The following is a 12,419-nucleotide window of genomic DNA, read 5'->3' as shown; positions in this document are numbered from 1 at the left end:
AGTATTTTCCAAACTAGGCATTTTTATGAAAATGCATTTTAATAAATCCTTCCTATTTCAAAAGCAATACTTTTGAGAAATGAATGACACAGCAATAAATACATTGTTTTTATTTTCTCTCTTATTCTTTTAATATTACTTGAATACAATGAGACCTAGAAAAATAAGTTTTCTTTACACAAGTTAATAAGGAGTTATTAGTTTTATCTCAAAGTCTGATCTGACTGTTCATTGGAAGCTGATTCCAATCTATACAAATCCTAAAACAACAACCTGACAATTCTATAGTAATCTATTGTTAAGACAATGTCAGTACAGTTTATCATACATATTGTAGTATGCTATGCTTAAGGGATAATGAAATTGCTGTGGCGTTTTACAAGTTATATTTTTTAAAGTAAGTTTTGTTATTCTGAAGAACATACCACAGCAATGTCATGATAATTATTACATTATTACAGAACTTTTTAAAATGATTTATTTCTTTATTTACCTCTGTTTGTTCAGAATACTTTAGTCCACTAAAAGAGTTCACTTTTTGAGAGCAAGGCTTGAACGTCTGTGTGATCCATTCCATCATTCAGAACATGCGTTGTTAATTAGAGTCACCAATAGCAGAACGGCTGTCCTCCATAATAAATAATGGAAGAGCAGTGTCTGGTTGGGTTAGAATTAGAATTGTAGTGTTTCGTGGGTAGGGATTGGAAGGCACGCCACTGCTCAGCACCAGGGGAAAACCGGTAAGGGGATAGAATATAAGCAAGCCGCTGTTGTCACTAGTGAAATTATAAAATATCTTTGTTTAAATGCTACAAAGTTTTGGGATCAATCGCTACTAGAAATTGGACAAGTGTTGCTGTCTATCTTCTAATATTGTGTTTTTTATACCATCTCTCAAATAACATGCAAATGTTTTTAAAATGATGTGTGGTAGAATTAAAGAAATGCTATACAAGGCATGTTCTATCCTTTTCTGTTCCACATTGCATAACCACTAGTGATGAGCGATTATCACTTTTACAAGTCAATTCGATTATCGACTCGATATTTGAAAATAATCCCGATTACGATTATCGATTATTCTAATAACAGGGGGCAAAAAGTCACAAAAAGGTTCCTGATTAAATGTTTTTTTTTAAATTTATAATTGAAAGCTACATTAAAACTTCAATAATTTTTTTCAACAGCACTTACAAACCTACAAAACATACAGTATGCATTATATTGAAGTCACTACTAAAGCAGCATAACCAATTTATAAATAAATAACACCATTTTTAAATAAAGAAGAAAACCACACACAATCTGACAACGCACTCTCTTGCTCTCAACTGCCTGAAACCTTCTCTTAAGCTCTTTTGAATCCCTTACATTCCAGGGAATTATGCAAATCAAAATAATGCAAAATTATCTGGTATCTCTCTACAAGTAAGTGCAAAGTAACAAAAGTATTGTGCAGTTGTACTGGGTTCTTCTCTCATACTGGATATCAAAATACTAGCATAAGGTAAAAAACAAATAAGTAGAAAACAATGGATTTTCTTTTGGGTAACACTTTACATTAAGTAGGCAATTTTGAGTGTAAGTACTGAGTAATTACAGTGTATTTACAGTGTAGTTACACATAGTTACAATGTAGGTAATGTTTTTGTTTGTGACGCCGTTTTGTATGCATTATGGGAGCTTTAACAGGAGGGCACGTCTCGTGGTTCCCTTGGACTACAGATCCCAGAGTGAGAGCAGCTGGGATGTGGAAGCAACTTTTATAATGAGTGACCATAAAGAAGACGTGAAGTTTTGTAGTATAATAATCTATCAAAATTGTGCAGTTTATTAATCGTTCAAAGTCGGTACCGGTGTTTAATTTAATAATTGGAAGTTAACCGTGTTTTTGATTAATCGCTCATCACTAATAACCACACACATTTTTTAGGCAGGTACCAATAGTGCTTTGCTTGAAACGACACAGAGTATGACACAGTTTTAGACATGTTGCTGTTAAAATATGCAGTATTACAATTCTTCCAGCTCAGTCCCGTATTTAAGTGTTGACACATTATGCTGTTAAGATGTCATCTATGTTGTGCAGCTGTCTGTATATTTTGTCATCATTTCATGAACTATATAAAATGTTTGTCAAGTGTCATTTTTTCATGCGCCTTTAGCTTTGAGTGCAACTTTCACAGGAGAGCTGTTGAGCTGTCCAGACCTTTTCTCGTCTGTGATGTATTTTTAGGCACTGACTCTTGTCTAGATGCATTAGGAAACTGGAAAATTCTATGTGTATTAATTTAGTAACTTGGTTAAAGATATTTTTTGTTTCCAGTGCAACTGTAATTGAGAACACAAAATGTATTCAACATACGCTGTAAATCAGCCATTTTAATATACTTTACCATGGCATCAACATGTTTAAATACCACTTATCCAATTCACGCACATGTCCTCATATGAGGCTGTAAAGAAAGTGAAATTGAAACAGCGTGTGCATGAATGCATGTTAGTGACATGTTATAAGACATCTTGTTATAAGACATCTTGTTCAGTTTGGGCAAGAAGACCACAAGATGATTTCTGTTATAATAATAATAAAAAGCAACAAAACAAAGATTGTACTTATGAGCTAATATTAAATATAAATTGAACTGTGCCATGTGTTCTATGCACGGGGTGACTATAAACAAGATAAGATTCACTGGAATTTTGATAAATCCTTCACAGTTGATTTCCACAAGCAAAGCTGATCCCTTTCTGGCATGGATCATTGCCCTTTGAGATGAGCTAAGTTATTGGTTTCTCTCAAACACATAGCTTCTGTTGGTTAAGACAAATGTACATGCTGATCACAATATTGGTCCTGGTTTACGGTGGCCCCTGTGCATTTTCTACTGCCAAATACATTTGGAAGCATGAAAATCTGGCAGTGAAATTTCAAAACTGTGCCAGAATGTATAATGCCATTATTTTGGGATTCTGCCCCTTTGTAGTTGGCTTGTAATTAATATTTCTAAACTGTAATTTACTGCCACAGCCTGTATCAGGCATGATGCAGGATTATGAATTAGCAGGGGCATGGGGTGCTGAACCAAAATGAAATGGAATACAGGGTGTTTATAAAGCCACATGTAGACTATACAGCAAAGGCGGTGCCAAATATTTTATTAATAGCTCTGATCCCTTCATGGGTTCAAAAAGTGAACTCAGATCAATTCTCATGTGTCCTCCTTGTGTTTATTTGCTGTCTTCCGTTTAAAAGGAAAGCAAATGTATTATTGGCTGTGCAACATATTTGAAAGAATTCTATGAAGGAACATGAAAAATGCATCCAATGCTGTGTTAGTAGTTTTAGCTCTATTATTAAATTGCTGTTATAAACTCAATATTTGAATCTACGGGATGCTGAGACTGAACAATAAGAGGTAATCCTGTGATAAGTGTTAAGATGATAAGTGTGCACCAAGCAAGATGCCCATCTTCTGAACACTCAGTGACCCTTATGAAGAGCAAGCTCTGGGTGAGTGCGGCCAGCATGAGAGGACCCGTGACTGCGATGAGAGAGAGCTACGTCTAAGTGTTGAAAACTGTCAGGACGGTCTGCATCCATTCCAGGACCCAGCGGCATCCCCTGCAAAGTTTACAAGCACTGCCCCAAGTTGACCTATTGTCTTTGGAGAACCTTGAAAGTGATCTGGAGAAGAGGAACAGCAGCTCAGCAGTGGAAGTATTCAGAAGGAGTGTTTATAGCCTGGGAAGAAAACTCCCAGCACATTGACCAGTTCAGGACGATGTCGCTGCTTAGCGTCTTAACAACAATTATATCGACACTGATGTGCAGGAAGGAGGCATTCCCATGGTACTCGGCTGCCAGGAGCAAACAGGAGTCATAACTCAGCTCATTAGAGAACTTCGAGATTGGAAATATTTCTAATAAAGATCGCTCTGTCCAGCACAAGAAGGGGACATTTCTTTATATTTTTATTTAGTTTGATAATTCATTGATGGTGAAAATACTGTAGAATGTCTTTAAAAGCTGGACATGGATGACCTCACAATAACCACCCAGTGCCAGGAGGAAGATGGAATCTCTGCGGCCTGGAGAAGCTCGTTGGATGGGCATGTATGCGATTTGAACCATCAAAGTCACGTAGTCTAGTACTAAAGAAAGGAAAGGTCACAGACAACTTCTGCTTCACCATAGAAGATGAAGACATTCCTTTGATTACAGAGAAACCTGTAAAGAGCTTGGGCAAGATGTTTAATGCTACCCTCAGAGACACAGAGAGTATTAGAGCTACCAGTCAGCAACTAGAGATGTGGCTCGCCTCTGATGACAAATCTGGGCTACCAGGGATGTTTAAGGTATCCTCCCACGAATGCAATGGCCACTACTCATTTATGAGGTATCTATCTCCACAGTTGATGGCTTCGAGAGGAAAGTCAGCAGATACTTACGCAGATGGCTACAGGAAAGTCAGCAGATACCTACGCAGATGCCATCAAGCAGTATTTCCCTCTGTAGCAGGACCAACAAGCTACAGCTGCCATTTAGTGCCATGACAGAGGAGTTCAAAGTCATTAGGGCAAGGGAGGTACTGCAGTATATGGACTCCACTGATAGCAAGGTGTCCGAAGCAGGGATTCTGGAGTGGAGGCTACTTCATGAATTTGTTTATTTAGTAGTTATTTTTGGGATTATTCAATCAGTCAATCAATCAATCAGTCTTTATTTAGTATAGCGCCCTTCACAATAGAATTGTTATAGAGCGCTTCACAGGGTGATACAAAAAAACAGTACATTGTCAATGGGGGGGGGGGGGGGTGCTTGTGTACAGTATATAGTAAAGTATGATACTATCATCAGCTAAGTATGATGTGATCAATAAGAAATTTCCAAAAATATAACAACATGGCACATTAAACAACCCACACAACGAACATATCTTTGCCATAAACAACTGTCTTCTTAAAAGTGAATTCAAAACTGACAATCGCTTGTGTGTGCCAGTAGATTAAAACCAGTTAGTAGTTATATTGTACTGTAATGCCAGTACAAAATGAAACTGTACAGCTGATCTCAGAATGAAAAAAAAACCTCCACACATAAAGGCCTCCTTGAAAAGGATTAGATTAAGTTGGTTTAATTAAAACAATGACAGAATAAAAAGTTTGACATCCAACACAAAATAAATGATACACTTGTCTTTTTTATTTTCATGAAAATTCAATTATTTGCACGGTCGAGGACACACACAAACTGAAGGACTAGCCTTGAAAAAGGGTAAGTTACCCAATATCAGTTAACTATTTTTAATAATTTTTTTAAGTGATATTTTAATAAATGTTATTCTTTTAGAAGAGTTGTTAGGAAATCCCTTTTTTAAAGGACGCTTAGTCCACTGTGTCAAAGACTGTGTCACACTGGTCCTTTCTCCTTCCCCCTGGATTACCTCTATCTCTAGACTTGAGATTGACAATTATCACTGCCCTATTTGAGCCAGGAGCTGATTCAGTGAATTTTATGACATACATTTTTGTTTCTCCGAATAAAGAGTAATAGCAAAATTATTTGTTTATTACTCATATTCTGAAAAAAAAATCCATACTCGTTATGAATACCTGTTTGTGCTCGGGCATGGGCACACTAATGCAAAAGTATCGAAAGAAAATAAAATGATAGTTGAGGTCGCAAGCAAGAGTGAACCGGGAATAAGCAGTGAACTGGGTGAAGCTGCAGAATAAGTGAAAGGGATGCAATGGACATGGGCAAGCTCATCTGAAAAAAGATTTACAGCAATTTCAGGAAGACCATGCTTACTACCCGGTTCCAAAATTTGTATAATTTGTAAAATAAGCACCTAGATTCAAAGGGGTGTTGTAGTCGACTGCACTGAGTCTTAGTGCAAAGATCTGGAAGGTGCTTAATAATAAATCAGATGCTTCTGTGAGCAGGTCAGTTTCTTTTTTGTTAAGCAAGGTAGTTTCATTTACTATACATGTATTCCTTGAAATGAGTTTTGTTTGTCTGATTTCTTTTTGCAGCATTCTATCAGTACATTGTTTGAATTCAAGTATAAGAGCATAATTAATAGAGTTAAAACAGTAATGGGCTACAATAATAATATAATAAACCAGCATATTAAACATGAATTGTGTACTGTGTGTGTGTCTTCGGTGGGCCTGCTAGTTAGTACAAGAGGTTATATTTTTGCAACTACAACAAAGTAAAGGTTTTGAATCTGCTTCGTATTGAAACACACTTTTTTTTTACATTGAACAATGAAGTATTTTCATTTAATGGTAAGTGGTACTGCATACCATTTGACATTGAAATTATTGGTCATCGACACTATTAAGTTTTATTGCTAGACATATTTCATCAGAAAATAACTAGATAGGCCCAAGAGAAGTTTTAAACATCTGCTAAGAAAAATAACCAGAGCCTTTTGACTCTACATTGCCTTTTAAATTCTTCACTCATACTTCTTTCTTTACTGACTGCAGTACTGTTTCAGGAAGGCATGTGAATATGTCAAGCTCTTGGTACGCTTTCAGAAAATGCTGATATTTTAGATGGCCCCTAATGGAATATGTGTAGCTTAAAGGCTGCTGTGGTCACGGTCCTTCCTCCTCCCAGATTGGTTCTCTTTCTCTAGACTTGAGGTCGAAAGCTGACAGTTGTCACTGCCAGGATCTGATTCATTCTCAGAATAAAGAGTAATAGCAAAATGACTCATGTTACTCGTACTTGGGGAAAAAAAGGTCCATAATCGTTATGGATAATCATTTGTACTTGTTGCTTGGCATGGGCCTAATATTGTTTAAAGATGTTGCTCACATTAAAAAAATGATGCAAAGTAAGAATAATTACCTTACAAATAGCAAAATAGCACAAATGGGACTATGTAGGATTCAATACACATGCAAAAAATAAGGATGTGACAATAGACAAGTTAATTTCTGCAAATATGCCCCAGGGTAGTTGCATGAATTGTGAAACAACTTCTATAGTAACTATTTCATTTTTGATCATCAATCCCTGAGCATTCAGTGTTGCTTATTAGTTTACCAAACCTGAACAAAACTAAACCAACAGCCAGTCATTAGTATCTAAACTGACATCAAAATCTATTGACTGATCCTGTAAATAAATAATTTATACATGTATTCTTGGATTCAACATTCAAAAAGTCAATGTAATAATCTTAATTTATGGTTTTGAGATCGTGTATGTTACATAAAAAACAGAGTGTGACAGTTTGTCAGGAGTCTTGTAGTGAGTAATTAGGAACAAAACCATTTACAGGCATTCCAATCACACAATGAATGAACAGAATTGTAGGAATTGATTTCCTTCACAAGGAAAACAAAACTTGATTTGTATTGTTTTTCACTCTCACAGTGATGTAATATAAGGTGTTTGGTAATTTACACTCCAATGTAGACACCATGTGAGTAAAATGTATGTTGGGTAAAATGCAGCATTAACTTGAAGTCATGAGTACTTTCAATAAATACTGTACACACTTTAATGCTAACTTATGAGGTATGAATTAACTACAGCCTTACATTTTAACTGTAATGTTACTTTGACCTACTGTACAAAAACATGGTCTTGCAATAAAAAACAAAAACAACAATTATTTTTATTAGCTTTATTGACCACAACAATATGGCTGTGAAGGAGCATCATTTTTTTTTATTCCAATGCTTGGAATATACTTAACAAAAGGCTTGCATGCATATACTATATATTTCCAGTGATTAAAAAAAAAAAAAAAACTAAAAAAGATTTCTTATCAAAAAAAATGGATGTGGCTATATTTACTAATATTTACTGCATACAATTAGCATGCACATCTCGCATGAAAATGTGTTCAGTGTTGTAAAATCTAAGAATATGCTATATGTAACCATCATAGTTATTAATGCTGTTGAGCTGTGCTTGCAAATATGGCTCTTTTACAAATATTTACCAGTCTATTATTACCAAAAGTAAGATCAGTCCAGGACTGCGTGCACGTCAAATTCTTGTAGCCTTGCATGATTTTGCTGTGAAGAAGACAGACTGTCGTACTACATAAAGCCATGAATTTGCTAGTAATCCACTTTTCCAAAAACACACAGGAAAGCTGGATTTCTAGCAAATTCATATATTCAATTAATGGATTCATTTTGAGGTAAGACTTATTCTTCATGGGTTTTCTTTCACTTTAACAATGGCAATAGGTTCCATTAATTATATCAGTAATGGTTCATAACAGTAAAAATCCCCCCACAACTGATCCATTACTAGCAGACGTTTGTACCTAACGTTCCAGTGCGGTCATTAACTACCAGGAATGAACTGCTTTTGGTGGGATTATTACTTAAACATGTGTTCAGATTTGTTTTCAATGTCTTCAGATTGAAACCATACTGTACAGTGTAAGTATTGTTTACCCCTGAACTGTACACAGTTATATATTCAATAGACTAAAGCTCATATAACCAAGTCATTTCTAACTCGGAATCTATGTGCTTTGTTTAATAAGTGAGTGTTTCTTCTGATGTGTCATCAACGCAGGCTCTAACAAAGACAAATGTGCATGCTGAACCATTCGTGCTTGTAAAAAGCAGTACCTCTTGTTAACTTTACCTTTGATTATAATGGTATATAATGCTTTTGGAAGTGGTTTTCCCGTGCAAGATAATTACAAAGGCATATTATTTCAGAGGAACTGAACAGCAATTTCACTGTCAGCATTTTTATTCTTTGTATGCACTATATCCAATCGTCCATTCATGTACAATTTCAGTGGGAGGCTTGCTGCAGTTCTAGGTCACTAAAGTAAGTTATATATTCTCTTCCTATATTGTGTATGAATCCTCTTCAAGCTTCTCTTGACAAGCAGTTTTCAAGCAGAGAGAACGATCTCTTTATCAGTTATGAAAATATTCAGTATTAACAAACATTTTGACAAAAAAATAAAATGTTTGTCTACTAAAATGCCCGTGCCCTTACAGCTAACACTGTATTTCCTTTGGGGAAAATAAGCCCATGGCGCTATTTACGCTTCCTTTATTCAATTATTTTACCCCTCTTATTCTCCCCAGTTTAGAATGTCCAGTGTTCCCTCACCACAGCAGCTCCTTGCAACAGTGTCCTCCGATCCCACCATCAAGCCAATTGCCTCTTTAATCCCATGAGCACGATAGCGAATGTCAGCTAGCTACCAGCCCACAAAGCACAAAGACCAGCGCTGAAGGTGTCATCTTGAGCTCACTCGGTACTTGGCCAGTAGAGTCCTCTGAAGCACGATGAGGAGAAATACCCCTGCCAATGTTGTCTCCCTAACCTGTGGGAATGCCAGAGTCAGTCCCTGTGAAACATGTAATGAAGATCTGCAACTTGAACTTGCACTCCAAGGCTGTATGAATCACCCTACACACCACACGGTCATGCTATGATCAGATGAACCACTCGGGGACACCATAGGCCTGCTTTCTAATAAGGTAAAACACAGGCTACCATTTGGAAGGTGGGAATTATTGTTTTGCAGCAAACTGAACATAATTTTTGGACACTGTAAAGCAGCAATGTAATGCATCACAATTGTAAACTATCCTCTTTATACAAATTCTATCCTCTTTATCCTTGTTATAGAAATTATATTACTAAATGTTGATATGGTAATGATATTTTCCCATGAGGTATTGTTTCTCATAATCCACAGTGTCCATATAGTGCTATTACAAGATTACTTTACATACCAATGCATCCCATCATTTCAGCTCGGTTGCAGGAAGAGAAGACAAGCTCCTTTTAAAGAGCTGAGCGATAAGGGCCCTTGATGATTATATTTCCTGTATACCCTTACAGAAAAATGAATTAAGAAAATATTATACCACCAAAGCATAACCATCAGCAACCATATGAAACATCCATGTGTTTTAAATATAAGATGCATACTGTATATTATCCCATAAATATATTACTATACTATTTTTGTAACAAGAATAATATATGTAAGGTATATTTCATGTGTAAATACCATCCATAACTACTTGGAAATACTAAAAGAAACCAAAATTCAATGGTAAACATTTTGACTAGAAGTCTTTTTCAATGTCTAAATCTGAGAGACTTGCAATTCCAAGTCTTCATAGAGGTACAGTGTCCCATTTAACATCCCTGTTCCCACTCTCACTCACACCCTGTTTTTCCCTTCCTCCTGCCATTTATGAAAATCTATACACTAGAGTATACACTGTTTGGCTCTTTGACCCCCATGGGATGCATTAAACTTAAGGCTCTTTTGCAGAGCTTGCTGCTGGATTATTTATCCTATATTATTGTTTAAAGTATTTCTAAGGGAGTCTTAAATACATATTTCCATATATTACAAATGTATTTGTTTCCATATGGGCAGTGCAGCAGTTGGAGGTGAACCAGTGACCACACACTCTAGAAGAGCATCTTAAACACTGTTCACATGTCCTCTCACTGGCAGGGGTCAGAATCTGTCACTGTGGTGCATCACACATTAACTCTTAGTACATAACCATTATAGTGGCCCCTGCATTGCTATCTGATGGTTTAGTCAGGGTTTACAATAATAGTTGACAATATAAGCTTGGAAAAGCAGTTTCTCTCAATACATTCACATGAGCACTATAAAAATATCCTGGGTGAACTGAGACACCTGACCCGGATCAACTGTGCTCTAATTGAAGGTACATCATCCAGGCCTTATAATAACACAAGCAAATCATCCATGCAGCACCTAGAATGTGAAGATACCCAATTCAATATACCTCAACTCTGTCGGGGTGTAGACAGTCATTCTGCCTTGTGTTATAGCCATACTTTCCAGTAGTAATTAACATTGACAGCAATAATTATGGTATAGTGTAAATGTCATGTTGTCAGGAGACTGGTCTTCTATAATCTGACTGCTTCTGCCTGGTAAATTGGTAATATGCAGACAGAGAGCTACATCAATGAAGCATCAGCAGTTATGTAGCTAGATCATTTTGATAATACATTATGTTAATTGGACCTTGAACACTGCTTCAAAATCTGAAAGGGATTTTGTGGCTAAGCAGCGGTCTCTCTGATTACAGGGATTGTGGCCTCCAAGGGAAATCTAACCATCACCTTCTAAGAAAGATATTATTTATTCAAGTGGAAGTGGGATGATTATGTCATTTGAATGAACAGTGTCTTTGGGATGTTTTTAACATTGTAGGCGATTGAAAATGTTGGTTCTTTTGAAAGGAGATTAGCGCTGGCTATAGTCGGCCACAGTGCTAAGAGAGTTCTCCTGTTAACTCTGCAAGCCAGCACACCTCAATATGATAACTGCGTTAGTGGTTGCTAACAAAAAAAATACATAATGTATGGACATTAATTCATTTAGGTTGCTAAAGTGCAGTTTTGAAAGAAACACGTTTTAGTGATATCTGGTAATACTTGATGTTGAAGAACATTTTCAGTTTGCTTGCCTTGTCACCCAAGAGCTTTGTTCCTACTTTACTTCCTAGGTCATTCCACTGCAGCAGTGTCTTTGGGGTCAAAGCATCTTACTGGCTGCATGTCAGTGGCATCTGGTTGGCTATTGACAGGAAAGAAGACCCTGAAGGGGTGGGGACAGTTTCACTCTCCAGGTGAAATAACCAGGAAAGTGTTTTCTTACAGCAAGTGTCGTACCCGATATCATGTTTTCAAACGAATATGGATGTTTGCTTTCACCTACACGGTGAATAAATGTGCATGTCATGGGAAATGGGATTTTGTTTTTTTTAGCCACAGTCACTTTAATAAAGGGATGGATGAAATGCTACCCAACAAAATGCATTATTTCAGATATTACAGAAGGGTATTAAACAAGGATATGGCCGACTGAGACAGCCTCCTAAGTAATGGACTGCCTGAACTTCCATGTTTCACACACTCCCTTTATACCTATTATGACTGGAATTTTTTCAGAGATATGCTCATATGAGGAGTATTGTAATTCCTAATATTTTCTGTAGTGCAGCATGTCAGAAACGAGAGAAGGGAGGGAAGTCCTGTAACTTGTACCCTAGGTAGTTGAAAAAGTACCTCAGAGATTCTTTCAATCATCGGTTTATCTTCAAGCTGACTGTACCCCTGCCATATTGGATTCAAGTGAAGGAAAAAGTCAGCGTGAAAGTCGTAAAAAATAAAATGAGGTAAGCAATTGATTTTGGGTTTTTTAAACATTTAAAAACTGCACCCATTGTTGTAGTACAGTAAACAGGACTGACAGGCCTGAGTGACTGCAATACATTCAGAGCTTTCATTTTGTAGATATGGCTTAAGCAAATAAATAAGATACCTGCTGTGCAACTGGAATTGAAATCTGCTCTATATTACCCAAAGCATTACGTTTAAGCCTCAGCAGTCAAATTCTGCT

General features: G+C 36.6%; 1 long non-coding RNA gene across 1 annotated transcript in view; it reads left to right on the top strand.

Moving 5' to 3' along the window:
- Positions 1 to 11,864, top strand: part of LOC131699690 (uncharacterized) — a 31,355-nt gene extending 19,491 nt beyond the window's left edge. Inside the window, exons 3-4 of the long non-coding RNA XR_009308266.1 lie at positions 9,094 to 9,492; positions 11,524 to 11,864. This is a non-coding gene — a long non-coding RNA (uncharacterized LOC131699690). The remainder of the gene's footprint in view (positions 1 to 9,093; positions 9,493 to 11,523) is intronic.
- Positions 11,865 to 12,419: the final 555 nt, after the last annotated feature.

This window comes from Acipenser ruthenus, chromosome 23 (genome assembly GCF_902713425.1).
Source record: "Acipenser ruthenus chromosome 23, fAciRut3.2 maternal haplotype, whole genome shotgun sequence".
Lineage (NCBI taxonomy): Eukaryota > Metazoa > Chordata > Actinopteri > Acipenseriformes > Acipenseridae > Acipenser > Acipenser ruthenus.
Note: the sequence above shows the minus strand (reverse complement) of the source record. Positions and strands in the feature narration are given on the sequence as shown.